This window comes from Lynx rufus, unplaced genomic scaffold (genome assembly GCF_022079265.1).
Source record: "Lynx rufus isolate CCGP_SWC_20201006 ecotype Redwood Valley unplaced genomic scaffold, mLynRuf1.p SCAF_5, whole genome shotgun sequence".
Classification (NCBI taxonomy): domain Eukaryota; kingdom Metazoa; phylum Chordata; class Mammalia; order Carnivora; family Felidae; genus Lynx; species Lynx rufus.
In genome coordinates this window covers 126,193,752-126,204,202 of record NW_025814867.1, presented here as the reverse complement: position 1 = coordinate 126,204,202, position 10,451 = coordinate 126,193,752, and positions in this window count along the sequence as shown.

The window sequence follows — 10,451 nt, the reverse complement described above, 5'->3', positions numbered from 1 at the left end:
GTATAAAGGGATACTTTTAGCAGAACTCTGAGGTTTTTGTGGTGAACTGATTTTGCCAAATTTCCATTTACTACCAAATGTGTAGCCCTGCTGTGGGACAGACCAAAGCATGTAGACTTTCAGTATCAAGCATGGTTCACTGCGCTGTACGATCCTGTCCCTATTTCTGGAAACAGTAATCATATGTCATTCTGTGATCTACCGCTATGCTCTGCTACTGGTCTCATAAATAAAGTTGAGAGGTCATTTCCACCATAAATTTCTGTTTGTCAGAAATTTTCAGTCAAAGGAAAGTATGTAATGGAGTACGGAAGGCCAAAGTCAAACATAAATTTATCACCAAGGTGATATTCTATATATTTAGTGCTGACCAATTTAACTGCAAAATGGCAAAGATTGTATCAAAATTATTTGTTATAATTTTGTGAATTTATATTACACGCTTTTAGAGGGCACACATTAAGATGCCTTTGCAAGAAAGCTTTAAATCTTCTTTTGGAAAGAAATGTGTTTCATGTAAGAGAACAAATGCATTAAAAATGCATTGTTGGAGATTTGATAACACTGACAAATTAGTAAGCTACCTGAAACTGTCATGTTTTTACATTTTGCAGTTAAATAAATTTATCAAGTGATATTAGTTTCGGATATAGAAAAAGAACATCTTGATAATGTTTCCAATTGTCTATGGGGCGGAATTCATATGCTTACCTGGTATAAATTTCCTTCAAGCGCTTGAGTAAATTCTTAGTAATGGTGAAAAAGAAGCAGTCAAGTAAAATGCTAGCACACAAATTTCAATTCGAGTTGCTAAAAAGAACCATCAGGTGCATATGAACTTATTTAAGCCCCATTAATACTTATTTTATATGAATGGCAATCAAAATGAATTCCTATAGATAACTGTGAACTTTAATCATGGAGATGGCATCAAATAGAAAAAAAAATAATTGCATTAATTAGTTAATAGAATACCATCTGCATTTTAGAGGGTCACAATCAAAATATGTAACTTAATGAGGTTAGTTCATTCAACTTAGATCGTAATGCTGCCTACTCCAACTTAAGTCTGATGGAGAATGACATACTGTGTATCTCAGAGTAAACCTTAATGACTAACATTCGGGAAAATTTTTAACAAATAAATAGGAAAGCTGGAGAAATTATAGTTTGTATTAATTTTTAAGCTCATCCTTATCTGTTTTACTAATAAAACTAACCTAGTAAGTATATTTGTCACATATGGATTTCTTGATGCAATACAAGAAAAAATATTTAGTTTAAACAGATTGGCAATGATCTGGAAAGTCTATATCACAAAATATCATCAAAGGGGAACTATTTCATCTTGATTTAAATAAATACTTAAATGGCACAACACTTGGAAAAGGATACTGCATTTATATTTGTTGGTTCTTCATGGAACATTGTCATAGGTAATGATACAAACATAGTCAATCCAGGAGTGTTTAAAAAGGAAAATAAAGCAGTGATATGCACAATTTATTAGGGCCCTCTCAAATGTAAATGGTTATTCATTTTACTCAGTGGAAACTGAAATACACTGTTTTTGGTGTCTATTCACACATGGCTAATATCCACATATCCTTTCTAGTATTATTAACTTAGTCCATTATCCAAAATATTCCAGCCAATACTGTCAATTTATATGCTCTCTTTTTTATCACTAATTTGTCAGGTCTGAATATTGAAAAGAAATTAACCTTGCCCATATGATATTTCTTGCAAACACAAGCATCACTGAATGATATGATACCTGTTATCCTTGCCACTTTAAAATATATTGACCAACTAAAATGGCTATTTTCATTCTGCTTTGATTTAAATAGTTTTCATTAAGTCCAGGAACTTATAACTTCTTGAGCAACTAGGGGAAAGGCACTTATTAAACTTCCTTCCAATATGTTTCATTTAGGATTTTCAAATTAAGAAACTGACCAGGGGTCTCTGGGTGGCTCATTGGGTTGGGCATCTGACTTAGTCTCGGGTCATGATCTCACAGCTCGTGAGCTCGAGCTCCACATCAGGCTCTGTGCTTACATCTCTGAGCCTGCAGCCTGCTTCAGATTCTGTGTCTCCCTCCCTCTCTGCCTTTCCCCTGCTCACACTGTGTCTCTCTCTCCTTCAAAAATAAATAAATATTAAAAAAAATTTAAAAAAAGAAACTGATCAAATATTTCTTCCTAGAATATTAGGCTTTTTATCCATACCATTCTGATTAAATATATTTAAAAAATTAAGTGGTCCATGATAAAACTAAAGTATTCTTTGGTAAATGTAAAGGGTGGTGCAGTGAACATAAGGCTCATTCCTTATATTATGAAGTTATCAGCAATCCCATCTCTCTTTATACATACACTTTGAAAAGTAGATCAACTCAGATGGTTTTGTTACTGTTTTATAAAGGAAAACAGCAAATCTATAGTTAAACGAAAAGATAAAATACGTAAATAACTTATGGATTAAAAATTAATGCAAATATAAACCATTTTGTAGGGAACAATGCTTGTCAATCACCAAAGTAGAGGCCAACTAAATGGTATACTTATGTAGGAGCAAAAGGAAAATTGATTTGAATGTCTTAATGGACCATGACCAAATCATCTCTCTCCATGTTCAAGTATTCAAAAATTAAAAACTGAAAAAGCTGAATTTGGTGATTGTTGATGCTTGAACTTCAATTTCAGCCTTGACTAATCCATAAAGTTTTTTCCTTCTACTTCCTACATGACAAAAAAAAAAAGCTGGCTGATTAAATATTTTTTTCTAATCTTGACTCCTGCTTTTTCTTTCTTATCATTGACTAAATATGGGGTCTATGAATCAATCTCTCTTCTTCCTAAAATTACAGGCAAAATTTTATATGTTTATGCCTGTATACCTTTTGCTCTGGGAGAAAAAAAAAACATAGTTTCTAGAATTTATGCAGAATAACCCTCTTCCCAAAAGGCTAAATCCCATTTGGTTCAAATTTCTTGCCACGTTACAGTGAAAAAGTAAACTCTAAATAATCCCAAATAGGGAATTACTTTTTAGGTAAAATTGTTATGAATATAGTATGTTATATTAATATTACTTTACAATCTACTTATATTTTTGTTACACTTTTCTTTTTATAATATATTTAATTCTTTGGACAATATAACACGCTAAGAAGAGAGAGATGAGCCTCATGCATAGCTATAGTCTCTTTTAGGAGAATGTAGTACCATATTTTAAATCTGTCCTCAGTAGGTTTGTGTTTGCTGATGCCAACTCTTATCCTCTTTATTAACTAGGGTATACTCTTCAACACTTCCTTAGACACACACACACACACACACACACACACACAGTTATTTTGAAAGAAGAAATCCATGTTGGATCAGTTGGGCAATCTTTTGGTCGTAAGTTTTAATCATATAACTTGTTTGGACTATTTGTTTAGCCAAAGTCCTGAAAACCTTTAAACATATTGATTCCCTTTGCTGACAATTTATTAAAAGGTCATTCCTTCAAACTAATGAAGCTAATGCTGAGCCAAAAGCATTTTTATTAAAACTAGGGACTCGCGTAAATTGAGAGAGGATGAAACTCAAGCTAGTAAATACAAAAGCAGTATTAATAGCTTTTTATATTTATGCTGACAAAGTGATTAAACCGTTAAAATTCTCATAGTATAATAATTCAATCCACACTATAGTCCTTAGTCATATTTTTCTTCCATTTAAAATTGTTTTCTTAATTATCCACAGTGAATTCACAGTTGCTGTATTATCTCTTAAGTCATTTACATGTGCATGTTTCAGTTTACAAGTTCAATATTTTGCCCAACGCTGAGGACATTGATAAGCCAGTTCAATTAAAAATGAAATACGTCAATGCAATCAGTGAAAGAACTGGTAAATATTAATAGGATCAAACAAACTCACCTGAATGATCTTATAGACTTCCTGAAGCTTTGGCTCACCAGATTTTTCTGAGGAAAGTTGAAAGCTAAGAAAGCAGTCAAAAAATGATGGCAAGCACATATCTCTACTGCATAACTGTGTAAGCAGACTCAGTGTTTAAACAGATGAGCAATTCTCTATTACCTCTAGGAAACTGAATTACTGAAGTGTATGTGTGTGCACACACACACCAGTGAGAGTGAAACTGATTGAAAATTACAGATAATAGGATTAGGATCATAATAACAAAAACTATTTTCTACCGCAGTTATTTTTATGCCCATACTTAGCTTCCCAAGAGAAAAAGTTTCCATTTTCCGATCAGAATCATGATACTAACAAACTGTGGATTAGTAGAAGCACTCACATCGTCAAATATTGATTGTCATAACAGGCATCAGAAAAGCAAATGTTGAAACTGACTGACAACTGAAGCATGGATAAGAGAATGTGACTAAGAGAGAGAGATCAGAGCATCTGTGTATAAGACTAAAGAGAAATAAGGAAAGAAAATCTCACAAAAGTAAATTAATATATGAAAATGGTAAAAATAGCATAAAAATGTGATAGTGGAAAGCTAAAATGCATAGCATTTGCATCACACACTGCTTTTAATTAAGGAAATATGATTACATATAACAATAAAATAATTATAGTCAGAATCAACAACTATTTTATGTTAATTTATGAAACTCCTTAATATAAAATATTAGTTTATACTTGGATTCTAAAATTACACTAATAATTAATTCACACTGCCCTTTGAAAACAAAATAAAGTGATTCATCTTTAGAATAATTTGAATCAAGGAAAACTTAGATGTGATTATTGTCATGGAAAACCATAATGAGTTACTTCTCTGGCCTTGAATAGGACTGAGTGATAACTGTCAGTGGCATTTCTATCTATAAATTCAAGAGGATTATAATAGTGCTGAAATAAAATCATTCAAGCAGAGTCTTGTTTCACAAACAGTACCACAAGCTGAGGAGTCATATCACATGTATATTATTGTTATGTCTGCAGTGCTGGGTGATAACGATTTTGACTGTAATTCATGGCGTGTTTTAGGATGTAGAAGCAATAAAATATTGATCATCAGCATGTCCAGCCATTATTCAGAAGATTAGATCAATTTATGAGAAGCAATAACCTGTAAACGAGTGACCTTCCAAAGGCTAAAAGTAATTCCAGGGTAAAATCATCGTGTATCTAAGGCTCCAGATGAAACCTAAGTTACTAAAAGTCAGATGTTAAAATAAAATATAGTTTTGAGCTCAAATCATGTAATAGTTTTGGGGGCCATTACACCATAAATATGATATTAAATATATTGCCAGTTTTTGATAGTATGTATAGGAAGTAAAAGTTTATAGAATTTTTTGATGATATAAACACGTTTTTAAACTCAAAGGCGAAAACAAAAGTAACAAAGTAAAAATTTAAATACGCCATTTAGCGTGATTCAGATTCAACCAGTGAACTTACAAAGGAAAGAAGTTTTCTAAAAATACAAAAATTAAGGAAACAGTTGATTAAAAATATATTACTATTTCACTATTTGCGAAAATAAAAAGGATGGTATTTAATTTTTTGGGAAATAAAGTGATATAAATGCTCCCTACATATTTTGATTCAGTGTAGATTTCAGTTTGAATTGGTTCATTACACACTTGACTATCTTAAATTATAATTAATACACATGTCTATGTGATATATGTTCAGGGAATTAACCCTCAGGAGAAGAGGTCAATTTAAATTCAGGTCTGTATGATATCTACAGACGGACAATTCATTGTATATTCTGGAAAATTATAAAGAGTATTTTTCTAGGCTTTCTAAATGTAACATACTTTTCTGAGACTTAGTATTCCTAACAGAGATTAAATGTCTCAATACAAGTTTGCAAATCAAAGAAAAAAAATTAGGTAGAATTAAAGAAACACATTTTATCACGGAAGTAAAATTATAAAATAAAACATGCTACTCTCATTTTAGAGTCATTTTTAAAGAAGGAGAAAATAATTTACAAAATTGTTAATACCACACAATAGAACATTAAAAAGCTGTGTTTAAAGAAATCAGGTGATACCTCAAAAAAAAAGGCTAAATATGCAATATTCTGTGAAAAAATCTTATTGTCTGACAGTATGTGCATTTATAAATATAACACAACCCTTTTCTGATTAGATGAAACATCTTAATTTGATGAATATAATTATAAATAATGAAGTAAATATTCATGACATATAATTCTAGCAATGTTAAGTTATAGCTGTATGATACATATCTCAACATTGCTATGGTTGAACTAAAGAGACTAAGAAAATATATGATTAGGTAAGGAAAATGTATTACCCACGTATGAAATTTGAGCTAAAACTATGCCGGATTTTTTTAAGTTTACTTATTTATTTTGAGAGAGAGAGAGAAAAGGAGAGAATGAGCAGGGGATGGGCAGAGAGAGAGGGAGAGAGAGAGAAAGAGAGGGGAGAATCCCAAGCAGGCTTCATGTTCCACGCTGAGCCCAACATGGGACTCAATCCTATGACTGTGAGATCACGTGCTGGTCTTCTTTTTAAAGCTAAGTTACGACATAGCATCAATGGGAAAATAGTGGTATTATGAAATGACAAAATTCAATTTAAATCAATCATAAGTATTTATAGCATGTATATATGATAGTCTCAATTGTGATACCCATTTTCAAGCTAAAGAAGTAGTAAAACAAGGGTAAAAGTTAGAAACACAAAAGTAGGTTTTTAAGCAAGAAAAATATGGAAAGGCCAAATCAAGAAAATTAGTTAAAACATAAAACATGATTTTTTTTTTCCTGGCAAGAAAGAGATTGATTTGATTCAGTGAGTACTTAGTCTTTCAACTTTTCTAATGTAGTGTTCAGACCATTTCCAGTCCTGCCTGTAATTATACGCATCAAACAAGATCGGGAAGATCTTGTGTTACTTACATTCAGTAAGGTGGCAGAATAGACTCACATGGTGTGGGCTGTATCATCATGACTTTTGAAGTCAGATAACCCAAAGTGGGTTCAAATTCTGTTCTGTTAAGGTTAAGTTGGAAATAGTAATTCTTTTCTCACAAAGATTGCTCATGGATTAAGTGAGATCAGTGCAGAAAAGAACAAATAGTAAGTGCTCAATGAATGCTATCCATTGATGGTCAATGTATTATTTCTTACCCAGAAATTAAAGACACAGTAAAGTAGATATACTACAATCTTTAATTATATTATCAATTATTAAAATTTGTTTAGGGGCGCCTGGGTGGCGCAGTCGGTTAAGCGTCCGACTTCAGCCAGGTCACGATCTCGCGGTCCGTGAGTTCGAGCCCCGCGTCGGGCTCTGGGCTGACGGCTCAGAGCCTGGAGCCTGTTTCCGATTCTGTGTCTCCCTCTCTCTCTGCCCCTCCCCTGTTCATGCTCTGTCTCTCTCTGTCCCAAAAAAATAAATAAACATTGAAAAAAAAATTTAAAATTTGTTTATAAAATTTGTCCTCAACTATCAATGGCTAAACATTGTAACAGTGAAGATAGATTGCTCATGCAAATGTTCTTCTGCAAAAATTCCACAAAGTTGTCTTTTAAATTATAAATGTGAAATTATTGATAGTGAAAAGAACATGATAAATTGCCAACACCATCAGCTTTAGCTTTCAGCTTTCGTTTGAAACAGACCTTTTTATTTCTGCAGACCTCCTGAAGAATCTGTTAGCTACTCAGTAAAATTTTCTCAAATCCTCAGTAAATAATTGCCAAAATACTTCTTTTGGTCAATCAAAAACCTAACATTAATTAAACAGATATCTTACAGCAAATTCTTCTGAATAAAGACAACATGAAGAGCAATATATTGTCCAAATATGTTATAGAATTTGGCTTTGCTTAACTTATAGTGGGAAAAATGCATATATAGTAATATAATAGATATATAATAGAGAAATAAGGTGATACGCACAATTATATGTTATATGTTTACATATTATGTTACATGCTATTATATACATTTATAATTTTATATATATAAGTATATATATATTGTTATTGTATGACTTGACTTCTCATGTAATATGATATATTCATATAAAATAATGACATTTCTAATAGTGCCAGACATTTGAGTCAATGTCTCATTATTTTAAAATAGCATTTTCTATATTTTAACTGAATTAATCACACTGATTCTACTGATTCTAACTTTCCAACTGATTCATGCATTTAGATAGATTCTGTTTGTCCATGTTACTGTTTTCATGTTTTATGCACTAAACCTTTTCTTCAGCCTTTATTGAAATTTGATGACTCTAATCATTTTAACTAATTGTTCTAATTCTTAATCATCTCTTTGCCTTAAATTTCAATTTTCTTTCTTAGTGCTCATTCAATTAAAACATACTTTGAATTTATTATCTAATTCTTATTACTATAGTGTCATAAAAATTAAATTGAGTCGGTGACAATTCTACCTATCAAATAATTATTGTAGTCATCTTCACTTTTGATTATCTACTTTAATCAGTCTGCATATATATGTGTGTGTATGTGAGTGCATGTACATATATATATATATATATATATATATATCTCAGAGATCCTCTAATACCATGTTTTATTCTTTTCTATTAATAATATTTTAGTTGTGATTGATGGATCTGTGTCATTTACATAAAGTCAGCCCACCCTAGTCTACCACATAATAAATTTAACAGAAAAAAATGCCACTCTTGACAAACTATAGCTTATTTTCCATCCATTGAAATCAAAGTCTATGATGATATTGCATAACAGTGAATCAAATTTTATTTCAGTCACTAAACTCCTCCAAAAGTCACAATAGATTCAACATAAATATAATCAGGCACACAACATAAATATAAACACACAACGTAAAACTGAAACCTTACTTCCTACCAGAGTGCACATAACGAAACTTTTCCTTGGCCAATTCTAGTCCACATTTCAACATTTCATTACATGCTTCTATAGTTTCTTTAGACAAGTGATTTTCAAACATTTTCTGCAATCTGTATATATTTTATCTTTGTGGTTTCTTTAAATAAAGAAATACAAAGAAATAAATTATATATGCCTAAAGCTTAATTGTTGCGAAGTACTTCACTAACACGAACAAAGAAAAAAAAATATGAAAGTCCTTCTATTGCCAAGATGCCTGAGAAGGGCATCCTTCTGCTTGTTTCATTGCATGCTCTCAAAAACTAGAATCCTAGGAGACATTTGAGTGCTTTAAAATACTTATCATGTTAAACAATCTAGTAATAATGAAAACTAAATAGCCACAGTACTCTTAAAATATATCAGTGTCTGTTAAAAGTATTCGCAATTATCATGTTTTCTTGTTTGCCCTAAAGCATATGTCACTGAGTAGAAGTATCTAACAGTTGTGATTTAACATTCCTATAAATTCAAAAGGCAAATCTAATATATTCTGTTATATTTTAATTATTTGCTTGATTTAGGTTGTAGTGAAGTTTTGTCATGTCTGCTTTTCATAGCAAATTAGAACTTCTCTATATTGCTCACTATTTTCTGTTCGCTACACATTGTGACTTTACATGTTAAATAGTCTGTTGGAACTTCTGAGGGTGGTTCAAGACACTGAGTAAAATCAACTGGTCTGAAGAAAAGTAACTAATTATATTCACATCCATAAAATCTGTGATTAAATCCACCTATTTTATGCCAAGGTATCTTCTAACTCTTCCATTAATCTGGAGCAACTCTCCAAAATTCTTGGTTTCAGTCACTGACGTCATCATCAGGGCTCAAAACTGCCTGATAATCTTTCACTCATCTACCTCTTTCCCGTCTCCTTCATATTTCCAGAAACATACTAACAATAGCTATTTTCTGAGTAACAGCAGCTGTAGTTTATTGAGTGCTTTCTATAAATGTGGTATTGTATTAGAGAATTTATGTGAGGTTCACAACCACACCACCAGGTATTATCTCCTTTAGACAAACTAACAAAGCAAACAAAACAAAAACCTTTTTACAAGTTTCCCAAGTCCACACATTTCATACAGAATGCAAGTAATTTTGACACTAAAGCCAATGCTTTGATTTATATCTTCCAGCCTATTTATTATAAAGAAAGCAATCTGTAAAAAATGGCTGATTCCTAGATATACTTGATAAAAGCTTCATTCATAAACATGAAATATTAGAAAAAGCTCATCTTTAAAGAGGTAGCAGGATACAAGTAGAGACAGCACTGAAAGATTAACACTAAACAATATGGTTAAAACATGAATGAACCACCTACACTGTGATCGTTAAAAATCAACTGCCAGGGGCACCTGGGGGCCAGTCGGTTGAGCTTCTGACTCTTTTTTTTAAATTTTTTTTTTTTTTTTTTTTTTGGGACAGAGAGACAGAGCATGAACGGGGGAGGGGCAGAGAGAGAGGGAGACACAGAATCAGAAACAGGCTCCAGGCTCCGAGCCATCAGCCCAGAGCCCGACGCG